The sequence below is a fragment of the Portunus trituberculatus genome, chromosome 30, assembly GCF_017591435.1.
Source record: "Portunus trituberculatus isolate SZX2019 chromosome 30, ASM1759143v1, whole genome shotgun sequence".
Taxonomy (NCBI): Eukaryota; Metazoa; Arthropoda; class Malacostraca; order Decapoda; family Portunidae; genus Portunus; species Portunus trituberculatus.
This window is the reverse complement of record NC_059284.1, coordinates 11,210,924-11,216,923: the sequence shown is the minus strand read 5'-3', so window position 1 is coordinate 11,216,923 and position 6,000 is coordinate 11,210,924. Positions and strand designations below refer to the sequence as shown.

Sequence of the window (6,000 nt, the reverse complement as noted above, 5' to 3'; positions counted from 1 at the left end):
TCCAGGTTTGAGAGATTTGGCCCCCCCAAAAAAAGTAATGTCTCGAAACCTCCCTTTTGAATTAAGTCAAGTTATAGGATGTTGGAAATACAGAAACAGGCAGGGAGTTCCAGAGTTCCAGAGTTTACCAGACGTAACCTCCTTCAATACTGGAACACATTTTTACTATGAGATTTGTGTCCGATAAGACCATTTCATTGACATTAGGAAGGGTCTATGGAGGTTAGAAGATTATTGGCCACAGTCTTCACTATCGTAATCCACCACATGAATTTCTGAAGCTGTTTAAAATCATCAAATAATAAGCAGAATGAATATAGAAAAGCGTCATGGTCCTGAAGGGGTTAATCCATTTATCCATTAATATTATGAAGGTTCGCGTGTGATGTATTGCAGGAAAAAATGAGGAAAGATGACGAGCCGTGTGTGTTGAGGTGCTCTTCATGTGGCAAGGAAAACATGCATGAAAGTCACCAAGTCTAAGCTCGGGATGAATTCAGGTATTAATCTCGAGTTATGGACAATAAAAAATACCACTGTGTCATAAAAAATGGTTCATTGAGCACACACACACACACACACACACACACACACACACACACACACACACACACACACACACACACACACGCACGCACGCATATTAAGTTATAGCAAATATCCACTTATAAAAACGAACGAGAAGTTATCGACGATGAAGAAAACGTAAAAAAGAGGAGGAGGAGAAAGAGGAGGAGGAGGAGGAGGAGGAGGAGGAAAAGGAGGAGGAGGAGGAGCAGGTGGAGGAGGAGAAAGCAAAAGGTAAAGGTAGGATAAGCAGCAATGGGTGAGCCAGGCAAGCGTAGGCAGAAGCTCAGTCTGGCCCAAGCCGCGGTGGTGGGAGGACGTGTTGCGTGTCGGTTCGCTGCCCCTCTCCACCCCGCCCCGCCCCGCCCTTCCCGCTAACAAGGTCTCCGTTCTATTATTCCCACCGGCAGTTACCGTGCGATCAGTGACCCGCAAACAAAACTGGCTTGCAAATCACCAGCCGCTACAACAACATCAAAACACAAAAGAAGTTGAATTTGTAAGTATCTTGGATGTATTCGTGTTATCATGATTTATTTTCTTCTCCAGGTTTTTATTTTCACGATTATCTTACTCTATAACCAGTGCATAGGTCATTTATTAAGCAGAGCACGTAGGAACCTTCACATCATCCACGTACTTAGCTTTGTGTTGTGCACGTAACCACTTCTCCGTGCTGATTGAAACCGTAACCTTTTGAAATACCTAACACACCATTTTCACCTATTTACTTTTTTTTCTCAGTCACTTATTTACGATTCCTGAGCTGCAGTTTGTGATTCAATGCCGCGTCTCACCTGTAACGGGTTTCTTCATGTTAAATATTTGTGTATACCTTGATTCAAAATACACAAGACACCATTTTATTTATTTACTTTTTCTCTCAGTCACTTATTTACGATTCCTGAGCTGCGATTCGTGATTCGATGCCGCGCCTCACCTGTAATGGGTTTCTTCATGTTAAATATTTGTGCTTACCTTGATTTAAAATACATATCACACTATTTTCATTTATTTACTTTGTTCTCAGTCACTTATTTACGATTCCTGAGCTGCAGTTTGTGATTCGATGCCGCGCCTCACTTACAACACTCTTCTACACCTTAAATATTTGTGCGTACCTTGATACACGTCCAATATTTCGTGATCAAGTGACTCTATATCCACCAAGGTCAAATTTAGCATGTTTTCGTGACGCTGGGAGTGAAGTAATGTCTTCAAATTCTTATGCCACTCTTTCTTTTCCGCCGAGATGAGATGCAGTTATTTTTTTTTCTTTTCATGTCGCTGGAGTTAAAATACTTTCTTGAAATTCATGCGTCACGGTTTCTTCTTTGGTGGAACACGTCACCTTATAAGATATTGTGTTCGTGTGTGTCATTCATGTCCAGCTGTCACTCTCTCTCTCTTGTAGTGAGGCGAAGCGCGAGTGTTTTTGTGATAGTCTGCTTCAAACGTCATTATTGCTTCTTATATCACAGTGCAAAATTTCCGTGATGGAGATAACACAGATATAGTTATTTTTCATATAACGCCATTAAGAACATAAGGAAATAAAGGAGAGTGCAAGAAGTCGCTTAGTCAACGCGTATTTCCACTTATTCTCACACATGAATTAGTCTAACGTGTTGTAAAGCTATAACAAAGGACTAAACCTGATTACTGAATTTCTTCCATTCTACGATATTTCAGAAGCAATTCCTTCCTATCTCTTTCTAAATCTTTATCAAGTTTCAACCAATCATTAATTTGTCAAACTTCATATTTTTCTATCCTTCTTACTGACCCTGAAAACTATGCTCACATCACCCTTACTATATAACGTACACAACTTTAAGCCCTCTATCAGATCCCCATTAATTACTTTACCCACAATGCATGACCCACACTCGTCACTCATTTTGACTCTATAGGCCACGATCACTAGCACCAGTTTGTAACAACACATACTTCTTATTTCTATTACGTTGATATTTTTTTGATCTAACACTCTATTCTACTGACTATGCCAAGTATTTCTAAATCACTTTATATGCCAAACAGTTTTGAATACTTTTTTTTTTCTATTCGTGAGAGATTGGTACGTTACGGGCCCTTTGTTTTATCTTCCTATTATTTGTGTAGGACAGTGAATATCTTACATGAGGCAAAAATAAATGGAAAAATGGTTAACGCACGGAAAACAGACTAAAGAAAGAAAAATGAAAGAAAACATTAATATACACTGAATAACACTTGAAATTTAGAGAACGCAATACAACAGTGGAAGATTAATAGGATACGAGAGAGAGAGAGAGAGAGAGAGAGAGAGAGAGAGAGAGAGAGAGAGAGAGAGAGAGAGAGAGAGAGAGAGAGAGAGAGAGAGAGAGAGAGAGACATAGACAAAGACAGGTAGACAGAGACAGAAAGACAGACAAAGAGAGACAACACATTCACTACCGTCCATCCATAACTGTAAAGCTCACCATTCGTCACAACACCTGAACCTGTCTCAACAAGTACCAACGAGATGGGACTTGGGGCCATATACAGAAACACTTCGCTCTCTCACCATCACAATTTTTCAAGACCCAATAGACGACTAGCAAAGGTTTCTAAGGCAGTTTCTCGTTATGACAAACTTAAAACCTTGCTAATCCATCACTGAAACCATAAAAATACCCTTAAGAACATGAGTACCTTCAACTAGAGCCTTTGAAAATAATGGCGAGAGAGCAAAACCTTTCGAAATACATGCCTTGGAAGTGGAGTCTTGCCCTCTACACCCGCCAATCATACACATAAATATACAAGACGAATCGGTTTCTCGGAGATTAAAGGGAGACGGCATCCGAAATAACTTGTTGACCCCTGACATACATGGCCCAGGCACGCCCTCACCTCTGTTCTTTACGGCAGGTGTGTTACGAGCGGTTCTAGGTGAGAGTCATTATAGGGCAAGGGAAAAGCCTCCTGTTGGTGGTGCAGGTACAGAGAAGAGGCTTTTTTCGTCTCTTTGTCTGTCTTTGTTCTTGTCTGTCTGTTTCTCTCTCTCTCTCTCTACACCACAGTGAAAATAAAAAGCGACAGCGAGAGAGCTAGAACGAGAGAGCGAGAGCGAGAGAGAGAGAGAGAGAGAGAGAGAGAGAGAGAGAGAGAGAGAGAGAGAGAAAGGCAATGTTTACTTTACGGGACAAAGCAAAAAAGACAGGCAAAGAAAAAAAAAGACAAGAAAAAAATCCCTTGTAACATTCCGCTTGACAAGTAAGACGACAAATAAAGAATGACACACACACACACACACACACACACACACACACACACAGATCCGAGACGCCCTTCGAATCTTGTAAATAACTAACGCACGGAGCTGTGAGTCACGGGAAAGAGAGAGAGAGAGAGAGAGAGAGAGAGAGAGAGAGAGAGAGAGAGAGAGAGAGAGAGAGAGAGAGAGAAAATAGACAAACGAACACGCAGACAGAGAACAAATAGAGCAAAAGATACAAGAAAGAAAGAAAGAAGGAACGGAAGATAAGAGGAACGCAAGTCTCTCTCTCTCTCTCTCTCTCTCTGCTTATCTTCTATCGAACATGCTGAAAGAGAAGTAAAAAAGAAAAAAGTATACAAGGAACGGAAGAAAGAATAGGAAAAGGAAGAGAGAAAAGGGAGAGAGAAAAGGAAGAGAGGAAAGGAAGAGAGAAAAGCAAGAGATACAGGGAGAGAGGAAAGTAAGAGGACAGGAAATGGAAAAGAAGGGGAGAGGAAGAGGAGAGAAAAGGAATAGGAAAACGAGAAGAAAGGAGAGGAAAGGGAGAGAAAAGAGAGAAAAGGAAGAGGAAAAGGAGAGGGATGGGAAAAGAAAGAGACAAGAAAAAGAGAGGAAAAGGAGAGGAAAGAGAAAGAAAAGAGACAATAATAGAAAGAAAAAGGAGAGGAAACGGAAGGGAAAGGAAGAGGAAAAGGAGAGGAAAGCGAAAGGAAAGAGACAAGAATAGAGAAGAAAAAGAGAAGAAATGGAGAGAAAAGGAAGAAGAGAGGGAGAGGAAAGGAAAAGAGCTCACCAAATACCCTCCTGGTCTCATTTGGTGTCTTCGGTCACGCCTCGGTCCGGTTTCAAAGGAAGAGAATTCATAAGATCCTGCGGAAATGGTAAATATGAGCGCTTTGAGAGAGTGCTTGCGAGTGTGAGGGAGGGAGAGCGTGCCTGGCGGTGAGAGGTGCGCCAAATACCAAGGAAAAGAAGCAACATTACGAACAAAAACTCTTGTATTGTATTGCTGATGGTTGCTTCCCTTTCTCTCCCTCTCTCTCTCTCTCTCTCTCTCTCTCTCTCTCTCTCTCTCTCTCTCTCTCTCTCTCTCTCTTTCTTTCCTACTCTATTATTCGTTTTCTTCAATTCCACTCTTCCTCCCTTCTCTTCCTTTTTTTACACTATCTAGTTTTCTTAATTGTCTTTCATCTTTATTTCCTATCAGTTGTCTAACCTACATACAAACAGACACACACATACAGGTAAGGGATCATTGGGTAGACTCTTTAATTAGATACGTGGTTAAGTCGGGAGTTGTGACACGCTTATGGTTAGACAAACTTCTGAACAAAAAGGCTCTAAGTCTTGAAACAGCCAACAGTTGTTAGAGTAATTAGTGTTAATGTGTGTATCTTTAGTTGGTAATTCTGTAGTGTATTTAAATAAACTTTGCATTGTTGGGATTATTATCATTATTATTATTGTTGTTATTGTTGTTGGTACTACAAAGACTACCCCACTAACATTCTTCTTCCAGTCTCACACAATTTCTTCCTTCCTTCCTTCCTTCTTTCTACTCTTCATCCTTCATTTCCCCTCGTTCTTTCTTCCTCTTTCCGTCCCTCACTTCCTCTCTTACTTATCTCCCCGCTTCCTTTAAGGTCTTAGCCACTTCTTTCCCTCAGTTTTTCCTTTCCACAGAATACATATCTTCCCCTCTTCCCTATCCCCTCCCTTGGCATACAATACTATGCCCTTTACTTTCCCTCACTCTAAACCCTGACCCTCCTCCACACTCCCCCACCTCCACTCTCACTGTTACTCCACCCCGCCTCGTCCCTGGACACACGCGACACACACACGCTGTTGTTCCTTGCCCTCCCTCCCTATCATAGTCATTCGGGGCAGCGAGAGAGCGAAGCCGACCTATTTCCTTCAATCTAACGTCAATAGCCGGATTTTCTACGCCCACACGCTCGTCCTCCCTGGCTTCCTCAGATCCACTTAGTAATAATAAAAGAAAAAAAGGTCTACAAAAGGAATTTCTACTTCTGAATTAAAGGAAACTCATTTTTTTTTCTATTTATGAGGTAAATATGCTTAAGATTCTTGGAAGCCGGAAACTCGAGAGTAATTATGTACCTAGAGTAATTAAAGGGCTTAGCGGAGGTACTGACAGCTTAAGGAAAAAGAAGGGGAGGAGG

The 6,000-nt window shown here is 41.4% G+C and overlaps 1 protein-coding gene across 1 annotated transcript in view; it reads left to right on the top strand.

The window, feature by feature from the left end:
• Positions 1-887: 887 nt before the first annotated feature.
• The window catches only part of LOC123510888, a 102,492-nt gene continuing 97,379 nt past the window's right edge, over positions 888-6,000 (top strand). The window contains exon 1 of the mRNA XM_045266346.1: positions 888-1,066. The gene's annotated coding sequence lies outside the window, so the exon portion shown is untranslated. The remainder of the gene's footprint in view (positions 1,067-6,000) is intronic.